The sequence below is a fragment of the Otolemur garnettii genome, unplaced genomic scaffold (assembly GCF_000181295.1).
Source record: "Otolemur garnettii isolate 467f Iridium unplaced genomic scaffold, OtoGar3 scaffold00026, whole genome shotgun sequence".
Taxonomy (NCBI): Eukaryota; Metazoa; Chordata; class Mammalia; order Primates; family Galagidae; genus Otolemur; species Otolemur garnettii.
In genome coordinates this window covers 10,201,995-10,217,022 of record NW_003852421.1, presented here as the reverse complement: position 1 = coordinate 10,217,022, position 15,028 = coordinate 10,201,995, and the positions used below count along the sequence as shown (strand labels likewise).

At 36.8% G+C, this 15,028-nt stretch overlaps 1 protein-coding gene across 2 annotated transcripts in view; it reads left to right on the top strand.

Moving 5' to 3' along the window:
* The window catches only part of RANBP9 (RAN binding protein 9), a 92,266-nt gene that overhangs the window by 9,406 nt on the left and 67,832 nt on the right, over nt 1-15,028 (top strand). For both annotated transcript variants that reach the window (XM_023512274.1, XM_023512275.1), the window contains exon 2: nt 4,545-4,656. The gene's annotated coding sequence lies outside the window, so the exon portion shown is untranslated. The remainder of the gene's footprint in view (nt 1-4,544; nt 4,657-15,028) is intronic.

Sequence of the window (15,028 nt, the reverse complement as noted above, 5' to 3'; positions counted from 1 at the left end):
AAAAAAAAAAAAAAAGAATTCAGGGAATTAAAGGTATGGTGATTTTGAAAAGGAAGTATGGAAGTGAAGTCTTCACAAAGACAAGAGAATAGAAGGGTGTGTTCTAGAGGAAGATATGGGCATTTCTGCTATAGTACAAATGGCATGGCATTGCTGCAAAAACCTCATGTTTTCGCAAAATCGTGTGCCAGAAATAATAAGACTTAAGGGCCTGGGGCAATCACTTAAAACTTTTGGAATTTTGTAACTAAAGGTTTTTACGTTTCTTGGAGTACAAAAATTGCAGTCCTGACAGAATAGAAGCCCAGTTAAATTTCCACTGGCATTTGTGTCTTTAGTCTGCTGATCCCTTGGAGCATTAGACCCTCGTTCCTGGGCTTCCTTCTTCAATGATTGAAGTTAGAATTGAAGTTAGTGGGAGTAAAGGGGTCCGGGAGTTTAAACACAAGAACAATAAAATAATTACAAGTAAATGTTAAGTATGTTGATGTTGTGGTTTATATGCTATGAGGGCATATAAAAAAAGGTTAGACCAATATCAGAGAAAGGATATTTGCAGAAGTAAAGATTGGAGCTAAGATCTAAAGGATAAGTGGGACCTAACCAGGCTAAGAAGGAAGGGTGGAGGGAATATAGTATGTACACAGAATCTGGCGTGATGAATAGGGATAAAATAGGGCTAATGTGGCTGGAGCAGAAAAAAAGGTGGAAAGCGCGGGTAGAGGTGAGGTCAGAAAAGGTGTTTAGAAAGTGTGCTTTCTTCCTAGGCCAAAGGAGAGGTTTTGGGAGGGATTTTATTGTTTTGAGGTCTGGTAATGTGAGGAGGGCTGATTGGCTGATTGAAATTTCCAAAAAGATACTAGTTGGCTACATGTTGGAGAGTAAGTAGGAGTAGGGATGGGGTGGAAGACTTTGTTCAAATTCGTAACATTTCATTAAGTAAAATCAATAGATTGTTTAATTAAAAAGAGGTAACCTTGCTAGCTTGAGAGTTTTGAAGCAATATATACATCTTCTAGAGCTGTACAGAAAACACTTTAATATTGGGGACTTCATGGGTTTTTGTTTTGGTTACTGCAGAATTGAAGGTAACCATTTGCCAGTGAGCATTGTTAGAAATAGGCCTTTAGCTTCTGATAATACAGGTTGAGGGTCCCAAATTGAAAAATCTGAAATCCAAAGTGCTCCAAAATCTGAAAAGTTTGGAGCCCAGGTGCTGTGGCCCATGCCTATAATCCTAGCACTCTGGGAGGTTGAGGGGAGGCAGGTGGATTACCTGTCCTCAAGAGTTGGAGACCAGCCTGACCAAAACAAGATAACAAATTTACTAAAAATAGGAAAACTGGCTGGGTGTTGTGGCTAGCACCTTGCTGCTCTGGATGCTTAGGCAGGAGGATTGCTTGAGCCCAGGAGTTTGAGGTTGCTGTGAGCTATGATGTCCCAGTACTCTACTCAGGGTGACTGGGTGAGACTCTGTCTCAAAAAAAAAAAAAAAAAGAAAGAAAGAAAAGAAAAAGTTTTGAGCTACAACATGATGCTCAAGAAAAAGAAAATGCTTATTGGAACATTTTAGATGTTGAATTTTTGGATTTGGGATGCTCAACAGGGTAAATGCATGCAAATTTTTTAAAATCTGAAAAAAATTTAAAGTCCAAAATACTTCGGATCCTAAGTATTTGGGATAAGGGATTCTCAACCTGTATTATTCTCATCTAAGAAACAGCATGAATTTTAATCCTTTATTTAAAATTTTCCTTGTATCTTTTTAAATTTAAATTAAACATGAAACATCTTTTTAGTTTTAACATTTACAGAATTTTTCTTTCATGTCTTACTAAATTATAATAAATGTAATGGATTCTTGACTTATGATCATATAGTACTTCATAGTTATTTTTGCATAATGGAAAGATCTATGGATTTTAATTCATGTAGGATTTAATATATGATTCTACCAAATTGGGGCATGTTATATAATTTTCACAAAAACTTATTCATTTTTAAAAATAATAAAAAATCCATACAGAAGCATCTAACATTTTGACAGAAAAATACCAGTTTTCTTTCTCTTTTCCTATAGAAGTAGCAAGAATAGGAGATGGGGATAAATGTGAAGTGATGCCAGAATGCTCAGTGTAACTAAATCCTTCATGTGGGTTCAGAGCTCACACTGGATCAGGCTTCTTGAATTTAAATCCCAGCACAAATCCTTGTTTGGAATTCTTTACTCACCAGTATGACCTTGTGTAAGTTTCCTTACCTTCATTTATTTTCCTCCAGCTGTGAAATGATAATAAATACTACCTACATCGTGGGGTTGAGTATTAAATGAGTTAAATAAAATGCGCTTAGAACAGTGTCATATTAAATATATGTTAACTATTATTTATTATTAATAGGTTGAGATTACCTTATCCCTAAAAGTTTGGGTTCTCCTTCAAACAAAAAAAAAAAGAAAGAAAGAAAGAAAGAAAAAGAACCACCACCACCCCAAAATACCCAATAATAAAATCTAGTGGATTTAAGATTCCATTTAGATTTTGTTCAGTCAGAGTTTTCCTTACATTTATTTGTAACTGGTTTTTAAATATGCAGTTCGTTTCTGTAACCTTTTCCTAATTATTTGAACATACAGTAGGACCTCCGTAGTTGATCATCTCTCTGCATGGACCACCTCCTTAATCAACCTAATTTTCATAGGCTGGTCATGCCCCACATGTAAGCATGTGTCTGTACAATAGGTCTATTTCTTAGGTTGACCAGTTTATTATATCCCCTTGGGTGGTCAACTTACAGAGGCTCTATGTATTTTGACTAAAAAAGATGTACTGAACCCATAATTTATTAAATGTTTGTTTGAAAGTGATTAGTGTGTAGATTTGGGCCTTGTTTTTTTCTGCTGCTTAGCTTAGTGTAAATCTGTTACCTGTACGTGTTTTGTGGCATTTATTGCTGCTCCCATTTCTGTCTTCTTCTCCACACTTCTTACAGTCACAGGCTAAGGACTTGTGCTCATAACCCAAGTTTTCATGCTAATAGCAAGGAATGTTTAGGGGTGGAGGTTGTTAGCATGTACTATTAACAATTTGCATTGTAAGTGTAAACTTAACTGTTTAATAATAAGGTATGCACTGGCAATTTGGTAGAGTATATGGTAAAGAAAGATACCTTAGTGGTATGTGATAATCATTGTATATCTTAAGATTTTCAACTTAAAACAAAGTAGTTTTAAAACAATCATGGCAAATCTGAGAAGGAAAATTCTGTTACCCATGAAGGTAATCTTACAGTGTGACTGAAAGATTATTGACAGCTTTGTATTGAGTGAAGCATATCTAACTAGAACACCTGAATAATAGTTTAGAGTATTGTTTCTCATGCAGACCTTTTGGAGATTATGGTGACTTGTCTCACTCACACTATTTGTGAACTTTCTGACATGCTACTTCAACTTCAGTCTTCATTCTTTTGTGCTTTATGCACATAATTTATTTCATTTTATTTTGTTCACATGCTAGCTTCCCAGGTAATTTGCATCTTGGGTAAGGGGTGGGGGAAGTGATTGTGAGTAAAGGAAAACCCTCTGGGGTTAGAATCAAGGAAGAATTAAAAGAGTTTAGAAGCCCTTTTCTAATATTTTAAAATGTCAGTAGTAGTATGGTGTTTTTCCTGTCTTAAAAAAAATGAAATGTAACTAGAGATCAGTTATAGTTCTCAGTAATTTATTACTAGGTGAAGAAATTTTATGCATCAGACTTTGTATAGAACTAATAACACTATATTAAACAACAATTATAAGTTTTTAAAATAAGCTGTTCTGCCAGTTCAATCCAATTATATAAAATTTCACTTAAAATATACTCTTATACAGATATTTCAAAAGAGGCCATGTGACAAAAGAGTGTTTAGGAATTTTATAAATTATATGCAGATTTATATCTGATAAGATATTTTCTCATTACATTTTTCAAACACAATGTTTTTTTCTTAAACATACAGTCTATTAGGGCTGGGCTGTTGGCTCATGCCTGTAACCCTAGCACTCTGAGATGGCTGAATTGCTTGAGCTCAGGAGTTCGAGACCAGTCTGAGTGAAAGCGAGACCCCATCTCTACTAAAAATAGAAAAAGTGAGGCAAGAGGGTTTGTTTGAGCCCAGGATTTTGATGTTGCTGTGAGTTAAGATAACACAGCACTCTAAGGGCGAGAAAGCGAGACTTTGTCTAAAAAAAACAAAACCAAACAGACAAAAATAGTATATTATAAAACATTTTAATTTGCTCAATGTATGTATGTATTTAGATTCTGAAATCCTAATAAAACTAGTAATAGAGTGAAGAAGTCTGTGGTTAACTTGGGCTGTTTTGCATATTGTATTAATTGGGATGATAAATGTTTCATTAAGTCTTTAATTATTTGAACTGATGGGAGCAGAAATTATATATCATTCCAAAACCTATTGGTTCCTGAATTATTTAAGATTTACATTTTAATATTTCAGTGAATATTAATTTGACTTTTTTTTCTTTCCTGTTTCATATACAGGTCATGGCAAAACCCCAAAAGATGCAGCGTCAGTTCGTGCCACCCATCCAATACCAGCAGCCTGTGGGATTTATTATTTTGAAGTAAAAATTGTCAGTAAAGGAAGGGATGGGTAAGTGTAAATTTTGGTGGGAAAAGTTACTTTCCATTCTTGGGTAATTATTTTTGTTTTGATTCATAATGTTTATCATATCATTGCAAAGTTGGAATCTTGGAAATTTTGGTATTTGGAAAAGTGGAATCTGAATATTTCAGTGTGGCATGCAGATTGGATATAGTTATGCTTAAATACTGGTTGAAGTTAAAGCTTGAGTTGGTGAGATTTACCAAATTTTTCTGGTAGGTTTATTATTAAAATATGAATTAGAATTAAGCACTAGACAGAGAATGACTCATTTTCATAACTTTTTTTATATTCTGTTTTTCTGAATTCTGCTGAGAAGTTAAATCCTCTTAAAGCTAGTTATCAAAGCCAGCAGGTGATTCATAGGTTTTTGTAGGAGTTGGGCTTAGAATTTTAGGTTTTGATTGGGAAAAGAATATTTATATGTTCTCGATCAGAGGAGCTTCCTGAAGGTTAGGATATGATTTAGAAACTTCCAAATGAGAACTCCCTGGTAGAGCCTGGAACCAACTTTTATATTATTGCTTTTCAACTTGGGATCTGTGTGTGGTGTGTATGTATATCAGAATCACTTATGGGGCTATTAAAAATACAGTAGTTTGGATCTTATCCTGAAACTACTGTCCCTAAATCAGAAGTTTTAGAAGTGGAACTTTGGGTAAGATAGACATTTTGAGAAAGCTCCAACCACACTGAATTTTGGTGCTTATCCCCCTATTTGAGAACTAATTATCTGGAATCATTGCATTTATCCTATAGTATTTCCTGATATCTTTGTTGCAGTGTCAAGAAATCCTTTAAAGCAGCTGTAGTAGCGTTTGTTCAACTACCAAAATGAAGCTAGCTATTGGGTAGTGTGGGTGAGCTGACCTGTACTTTGAAGTCAGTTATTTGACTTCTCTTAGCAGCCCTCTTATGTTTAATTGACAGAATACATGTATTCAGTAGATTATCTCTTAACTTTATTTGCTTATTGTCAACAGTGTGAAAAAGCAGAAAGTGAACACTTGGAATTCAGTAACAGCTTTTACTTAACTAGTAGTTACTTGGTTTTTGTCTTTTTTTTTTTGAGACAGAGCCTCAAGTTGTCCTCTTGTGTAGAGTGCTGTGGCATCACAGTTCACAACAACCCCCAACTCCTGGGCTCAAGCAAGTCTCCCTGCCTCAGCCTCCCAGGTAGCTGGGACCACAGACGCCTGCCACAATGCTGGGCTATTTTTTGGTTGCAGCCGTCGTTGTTTGGCGGGCCCTGGGCTGGGTTTGAACTTGCCACCTTAGGTGTATGTGGCTGGCGCCTTAGCCACTTGCGCCACAGGTGCCGAGCCTACCTTTTGGTATTTGGAAAATTGGGATCTGAATGCTTCAGTTTTCTTAGGGTAATCAGGCTAAAAGATAAACTCAGAGATGCCAAGGATTAAAGTGGATTTGGGAAGCCCCAGGTTGAAGTAGGCACAAGATTGTAACCATTTTTTACTTTACAGCTGTATAATCAGCCAGTTCTTTGGATGCTTCACATTATATCATCAATTCCATAATGTTGGTGTTGCTCATGTTGATTTCAGGGATACCTTTCACTCTACTTAATCTATTGTTGCATGATCTCGACCTTTTATTTTGACTGCTGCAAATACCCTGATGAATCTCAAATCTACTGTTGTGTCTCAGGCTCTGGACCCTTGAGCTTTAGAACAATGTATCTAACTAGATGCTTGCATTTGAATGTCCCTCAGGCATTTAAAATCTTTTTGTCAGTAGGTTTCATGGTTTCTGGAAACCATTTTCTACCTTTAACTTTCTCTATTAATTTCTACTGCCTTGTTCAGGTCTTGGTAATTTACCTCCTAAATTACTGAGGTAGTTGGTTGATTCGTCCCTCGGTTCTTTTGCTTATTCCAGTCTATACCTGTTGTCAGTGTTCTTTCTAATAAGAACTGAATTGTGCCTGTACCTTCTTTGAGATCATTTGGAATGTCTCTTGCTTTGAAGGTAAAAATCTAGAACTTCTTAGCAGGGTCTTGTATGATGTGTCTAGCTTCAATAATCTTTTGAGTTTTCATCTCTTTGAGGCTAAGATCTCTCATCATTTTGTCTTTTCCTTTCCCTTTTTAAAACGAATATATTACGTATAGTAAAATTTATTGTTTTTAGTGTTCAGTTCTGTCAAATGTATACAGTTGTATAACTACCATGATAATTGATATGGTAGTCCTCCCTTATCCATGGGAGATAATTATTATTTTTTTTTTTGAGACAGAGTCTCACTACATCTCCCTCAGTAGAGTGCCATAGCGTCATAGCTCACAGCAACCTCAAACGCTTGGGCTTAAGCGAGTCTCTTGCCTCAGCCTCCCAAGTAGTGGACTACAGGTGCCCACCACAGTGCCCAGCTATTTTTTGTTGCAGTTGTTTAGCTGGTCCAGGCTGGGTTTGAACCCGCCACCCTTGGTGTATGTGGCTGGCGCTGTAACCACTGTGCTACGGGCGCCAAGCCCATGGGAGATAATGTTTAAAGACCCCCAGTGGATGCCTAAAATTGCAGGTAGAACTGAACACTGTTTATACTACTTTTTTTTTTCATTCTGATAACTAAAGTTGACTAATGGACATGTGGTATATGCAGTGTAGCTATGTTGGACAAAGGGATGATTAACATGTCAGGTGAGGATAGGGTGGGATTGGACTGCATAGTGTGAGATTTCATGTGGTTTAAAACTTAGGAATTGGCTCAGTGCCTGTTGTTCAGTGGTTAGGGCACCGGCCACATGCACCAGGGCTTGTGGGTTTGAACCCAGCCTGAGCCTGCTAAACAACAATGACAGCTACAATAAAATAGCCCGGTGTTGTGGTGGGCTCCTGTAGTCCCAGCTACTTGAGAGGCTGAGGCAAGAGAATGACTTAAGCCCAAGAGTTTGAGGTTGCTGTGAGCTGTGATGCCATAGCACTCTACCGAGGGTGACATAGTAACACTCTGTGTCAAGAAAAAAAAGGGGCAACAAACTTAGGAATTGTTTATTTCTGGAATTTTCCATATAATATTTTCAGACCTTGATTGACTGTGCTAACTGAAACCAGGGAAAATGAAGCTGCAGATAAGGAGAGGCTACTGTATATAGAACAGTTCATCATCCCCCTGAATTTCTCGGGGGAAGAAGAGAAATTGTAGACAGTCCTTCCCCATCTCCAGCCCGTGGCAACAACTGATTGGTTTTAATTCTTTTATGCTTATGTATCAGAAATGTAACTCTTACACTATAATATGTTAAACAATAAATGCTTAATTTCTTTATAATTCAAAAAACAAGTACCTAAACATAAACAAATACAAATCTGAATTAAAAAATTAAACGATTTTTTTCCTGAAAGTTTGGGCCCAAAGTGTAGGTGCACATTATACATGGGAGCACAGTATATATAGCAAAATATAGTAAACAGGACCATATAGTATATAGCCTTATGAGTATGGCATCTTTCACTTAGGATAATACATTTGTTTGAATATATTGGTAGAATGTTTCTTTTTATTGTTGATTGTGTGGATGAGTGAACTAGTTTGCTATCCACTTGAAGGACGTCTTGACTATTTCCAGTTTTTGGCAATTGCAAATATAGTCACTATAAACATTTATGTACAGGTTTTTGTGTAAACATAAGTTTTCATTTCACTTGGGTAAATAGGAGTAGGATTGCTGGATCACAGTAAAGTGTATTTTTAACTTTATAAGAAACTGCCAAATTATTTTGCAAAGTGACTGTACTAGTTTGCATTTCCACCAGCAATGTATGAGAGCTCCTCTTGTTCTTAGCACTTACTTGGTATTGTCAACTTTTAAAAAAAAATTTTTTTTAGCCATTATAATACGTGTCTAGTGATTTCTTCGTGTGGTTTTAATGTACATTTCCTTAGTGACTAAGGCTGAAGAATCCCTGATTCTTACATGCCCTTCACTTGTAAGGCATAGTTTATAGTTCTGACTACACATGCTGGCTCACATTTCTAGTTCTCTATGCAAACTCTTTCCTTCCTCTTATTATTCATCTTCTCATACCCCATTTGCCTAGATTAGTCTTTAAGTCTTAGTAAGGGGTACCTTTTTTGTGGCACTTTCTGCTCTCTGAAATAGGAATGTGTCTTTTCCGTGCCTCCTTTACATGTTGGACAGATTGTGATTATAATATATGCATTTCTGCTGTTTTAATTGTCTTCTTATTGTTCTATAACCCTGCAGATTCAAGGGTGTAAAGGACTATTTTATTTTACATTTCTGTGACTCTAGTGTTTAACTTATAGCTAGCATTCAAATGAATGAATACATGAATGGATGAGAAGCAGTACTTAATCACTTGTATGTTCTTGAAGAAAATTATTATATATCTTTCGTCAGATTTCATTTATCTCAACTTGTTGAACAAAGTTCTAGGCTCAACTCAGTGTTTTTGTAAGGAAAGAACAGTTCATTTATGAAGAGAAACAACTCATTTTGCTAGTTTTGGCTAATATCTTTTTGGAAATGTATAGAACTATATTTAAGTGATGTAAAAATTTATTCTTAAAGTTCCAACAGCTTTTTAAAGAATGTACCAGAGAAAGAGCAGCTGTTAGTCAACTTTCATTTGTGATAATGTATGGCTGTTTGAGAGTTTACTGTATGTAATTTACAATTTGAGTTTTCTTTTAAACAGAGTATTTATCTAAGATTAGGACAGGGAAATAAGTGTTTGGGTCACAGATCTCAGTTTTTTAGAGATGATGTCATTGACAAGCTTTTTAATGAAATGGCAAGAGTTGAGTATGATTTCCTTCTAACAGTAGAATAAAAGAAAACAAAGAACCAGGGTTAATGTATTATGTGCTTGAAAAAACTTATCCTGTGACAGGTGTTATTTCTAGATCTGCCTTGAAGAACTAGGAATATGATTGTGATGATTGCTACTTATATTTCATTATTGCCTAGAAAATAAGGCTTGAGAGGAAATTCCTTTTATTTGGTGAAACAGAATATATTTTATTTTCTGCCTGAGTTTTTATTGAACAAAATTTTTGTGTATTTTCAGCAAAATAAGCTTAATTTGTTAGGGCAGAATAGTCTTGTCTGAATACTATGATTAATTTAAAAATAAATTTTGAATGTATTTCAAAATATAAATGAAATCATCTGGGCAGTGCCTGTGGCTCAGTGAGTAAGGCACTGGTCCCATATACCAAGGGTGGTGGGTTCAAACCCAGCCGGCCAAAACTGCAAAAACAACAACAACAAAAATAACCAGGTGTTGTGGCGGGTGCCTGTAGTCCCAGCTGTTTAGGAGGCTGAGGCAGGAGAATCGTCTAAGCTCAGGAGTTGGAGGTTGCTGTGAGCTGTGTGACGCCATGGCACTCTATCTGGGGCAATAAAGTGAGACTCTGTCTCTTAAAAAAAATAAAAAGGAAAAGAAGTCATCTGCATTAATTTAGGAGTCATTTAAGGAAGAGTATATTTTATTTTGTGTTCTTGATTATTGAAATGAATTTCTAAAAAGTATACATGGTATGTACTTTCAGTTCAGGAATTTCAAGTTTTAAATTACGCATACTAATATAGGTAGTGGAGCTGCAGTAATTCTAAATGTGAGAGCTAATAAATTTTTTATTTGAAAGTTTTTAGAATTATAATTTATTATGAATGTGGTATTTCTGGCTCTTAAAACAAAATATTGATGTCATTCTTTGATGATGTTTCAGGAAGAACTGGCAGGTAATCCAATCTCTGTTCCATTCCTAGATTTCTTCTGTTGATGACAAAGGGTACTTTCCCAGAGTGTTCCCTCTATGCTTTCTGACTCTCTAGATTATTTCTTGGGAGGAGCGAAAAATAAAGGCCCTTTCTTCCATCTAGCTTTTTTTTTTTTTTGAGACAGAGCCTCTAGCTGTCGCCCTGGGGAGTGCCCTGGCATCACAGCTCCCAGCAACCTCCAACTCCTGAGCTCAAGTGATTCTCTCTCCTCCACCCCCCAAGTAGCTGGGACAACAGGCGCCTGGCTATTTTTTGGTTGCAGCCGTCATTGTTGTTTGTCGGGCCTGGGCTGGATTCGAACCCACCAGCTCAGGTGTATGTGGCTGATGCCTTAGCTGCTTGAGCCACAGGCACCACCCCCATCTAGCTTTAAAAAGCTTTGAAAACTTAGAAGGCTTTTTCCTTCTAGTTCAATTTGCTATATGTAGCAAATGAGAACACAGACAGAAAATATGAACAGAGAGTAAGCAATATGTTTATTATAAGTAAGCAATGTATTTATTAATTTAAGAAATCTATGTTTAATGCCTATGATTTATCACCTTGTCAGCTGCTGAGTGAGTTTAAGAAATTATTTTATTCATCCCTATCTTGCTCATAGTTTCTAGTAGAGAAGCATTTAGTAGAAAGTCAGTAAATACAATTAGTGTGGTCCGTGCCCTCAAGGAGAGTCAAATTTTAGTACCGTCATGTGTTGCTTAACAGTAGAGATATGTTCTGAGAAATTCATTGTTAGGCAATTTCATTGTTGTGTGAAACTCACAGAATGTACTCACACAAGCCTAGATGACATAGCCTGGGCTGTGTGTTATGCAGCACATGACTGTATCTGCATCTGGAGGTATACTGGGACAGTAACTATATGGTCTTTGACACAGGTATATGGTTCAATATTGTTGGGGCTTGAAGAGTTTACGGAAGTAAGAATACAGTCAGATCCATGATGATAGTTCTAAGGTGGAACATTCTGGCCAGGTGTGGTGGCTAACGCCTATAATCCCAACACTTCTGAGGTTGAGGTGGGTGGATTGCCTGAGCTTAGAGGTTTGAGTCTAGCCTGAGCCAGAGCGAGACCATATCTCTAAAAATAGCTGGGTGTTGTGGCAGGCACCTTGTAGTCCCAGCTACTTGGGAGTCCGAGGCAAGAGAATCGCTTAAGCCCAGGACTTTGAGATTACTGTGAGCTACGATACCACGGCATTCTACGGAGAGCAAAAGGTGAGCCTGTCTCAAAAAAAAAAAAAAAAAAAAAGTAGAAGATTCTATAGGTTGTAGGGAGTCGGAGTCTTCAGTCTCTTTGACTTGGAAAGTGGTATGAAAATCTGTTCTACAAAGACAGTATCAAGTGGGGAGGGAATGCAGTATGTGATGGCAGTGTGCAGGATTAGTAGAGAGAGTAGAGATACATAGGTAGGAGTTAGATTATGAGGCTCTTGCTTAGGGATGGATTGTGATAGAGATTAAAAAAACAAAACATATGGCATCTACCCAGAAGAAAAAAAATCGTTTTGTCAGTAGGACATTTGTGCTAAATTGTTTATTACAGCTCAGTTTACAATTGCCAAGATGTGGAAACAACCTAAGTGCCCATCCACCCATGAACGGATTAATAAACCATGTGTATACTATGAAATACTACTGCTCAGCCATAAAAAAAGATGGAGACTTTATCTCTTTTGTATTAGTCATCACATCTTTTGTGTTAACCTGGATGCTTAATACAAAACACATTCTTTTTAACAAAGTATCACAAGAATGGAAAAGAAAGTAGCCAATGTACTTATACTAATATGAAGCCCGCAGACAAACTAATAGATGCCCACAAAAGAGAGAAACTCGGTTCAATTCAAGTTGGGAGGAGGGAGGGGATTGGTGTGCTCCCACCTAATGGGCACAAGTAAGGGTATATGGCACACCTCCTGGGTGCAGGACATAACCATAGCAGGGGCTTTACCTAACAGATGCAAATATTGTAACCTAATTATTAGTACCCTAATATTCATCTGAGTTTTTTTAAAAAGTGAGCAAAATTTTAAAAAAAGAATGTTTAATCTGTTGAGCTGTTATGTGCTAGATACTGTGCTAGGAACCTCGAATTGACAAAGATGGAACAGAAGTTTACAGGTACAAAGGGAAATGAACATGAGATAAATAATTAAATCTAGTAAGAGATTTGTAGCAGCAGACATATAAATAGAGAAGTATTAGTGGAGGAAGTGACCAACTCTGTTGGAAGATGGGGGTAGTGATCAGGGAAGGCTTTTGGAAAGTTTATAATGTAATAACAGAGAGGAATAAAGTTAAACATTAAGTGTCTTGCTTCTCTGTCCTTCAGTCATCTGTTTACCTTTCTTAGATGAGTTTTTTGGGTATCCTTCCTAAGATAGTATATGTATCTGAGCAGAGATTTTAAGGATTGTTGTTTTCAGGAGCTGATTAGTTTTCAACTTTTTTTTTTTTGAGGCGCTCACTATGTCACCCTTGGTAGAGTGCTGTGGCGTCACAGCTCACAGCAACCTCAAACTCTTGGGCTTAAGCGATTCTCTTGTCTCAGCCTCCCGAGTAGCTGGGACTACAGGCACCACAACGCCTGGCTATTTTTTTGTTGCAGTTGTTTAGCTGGCTTGGGCTGGGTTTGAACCCGCCACCTTCGGTGTATGTGGCTGGCTCTGTAACCACTGTGCTACCAGTGCTGAGCCAGTTTTCAACTTTTGTTGAGAAGTATGGTGGGCATTTAAATCTTGGCTCTGCCACTTACTACAGATTTTTAAACTTTTCAAAAAAACTCTTTCATTCTCATCTGTGAAAAGGAGATAATGGCAGTCTCATAAGGCTAAATTGAATCATTTAATGCACTTAAAAGTACGTGGTGTGGAGCAAACTCATGATTACTTGATGCTGCTGCTAACAGATGCCTGGTGCATAGCAGACTCGTGTTTTTGCTGCTGCTATTGCTATTACTGTGGAAGATTAGCATAAAGTTTTATAGGAGGAATGTGTCTAGAGGTGATCATGAAGGGACTTCTAACAGGTGCCTAACACTGCCTTTTATTTTTCAGATAGTGGTTTTAAACAAGGGTATGATACGATTGGATTTGCATTTTAGATAGGTTATCTGAGGGTACTGTGGAAAATAGGTATGAGACTGACATCAAGAAGACTAGTTCGATTATTGTAATATACATTCAGGGTGATTTAGTCAGCATAGTGGGGTTGCTGAGGTAAGTAGATAGATTTGTTAACTGTTTAATACTTTAAGCCCTGCAAACTTGCTTAGGAAGTAGTAGTGGCAGGGATTGCCATAGAGAGAGTTAAGGATGACGACTTCCAGGTTTCTGACTTACTTAGATGATTGAATAAATGGTGATTTCACGAAACAAAAGAGAAAATACTGGAGGGAAGTGGATTTTTTAGAGTTGAAGATGAGAACAGTGTTTGAATTGATGGATGACATCCATCCTTAGTAAGGCTTTGACTAAAAATAAATGGAATTTAGGAGAGAGAGCAGAGCCGAAGGTAGATTTTGGAGTCACCAGAGTGTAAATTGTTGAAGCTGTAGAAATTTATAGGATCATCCAAGCTTGTATTTGAAAAGAAGAGGACCTATGGTAGACACCAACAATACCATCTTTAAAGGATATATAGAAGGAGGGAATTCAGCTAAACATTCTGAAAAGGAGTTGTTGAAAAATTATAAGGCAGATCCTAAAAGTATGATGTTTCTAGAAGCCAAGGAAGTCGGTTCAAAGAAGGATTACTAAGTGTTCATGGTTTGGCATTTAGGGTGTCAGTACTTTTTGTGATAGCAGTTTCCTTAAAGTTGAGATGATAGCAGGTGCAGTGTGTCCAAGAGTTACAGGTAAGGAATGGAGAGAATGTGTCAGTGGACTCAGTAGCTGTATTGCTATTGCAAGAAACAGTAATTCATGACCCATTTAGAAAAAGAATACATTGCTGATTTGAAAAGTACTAAAAAATGTGAGAAAGAAAATGAACCATAATTTTGTATAAATAATTGCTATTTATACTGTGCTCTTCCAGTTTTTTATATACACATATTTTTAAGTATAGTTGTATTCTTCTTGAAGGCTTTTATATCCTGTGGTTATTATAGTACATACTAATATACATATTAGTGGTATAATACATACTAATTACTATGTATTTCTTGTATAATTAAAAGCATTTTCCTACAAGATCAACAGGTCCAAATATCTTTCTGTTTTGTTTTTGGCTGGCATAGTCTGTTGTAAGTCTATTTGATGTACATCCATAATTATTCTCCAGTTATTTAGATTGTTTCTAATTCTTTCATTATTCTAAATCTTTTTGCATGGAATCTGTCTTTATTTCCTTAGGAAAGATTTCTCTCCTTCTCTCTTCCCCTTTTTCCTCTCCTCCCCTTTTTCTCTCCTCCCTCTCTAATCCCCTCTTCTGTGCCCTCCACTATCTCTACCCTTTTCCTTTTTCCTTCCCCTTCTTCCCCCTTAACCTTCTCCTTTCTTCAATCTAAATCCCAATAGGAGGGAAGATTTCTTGAAGTGGAATTACTGGGGCAAAAGAAAGGGAAGGCACTTCTTTTTTTTTTTTTT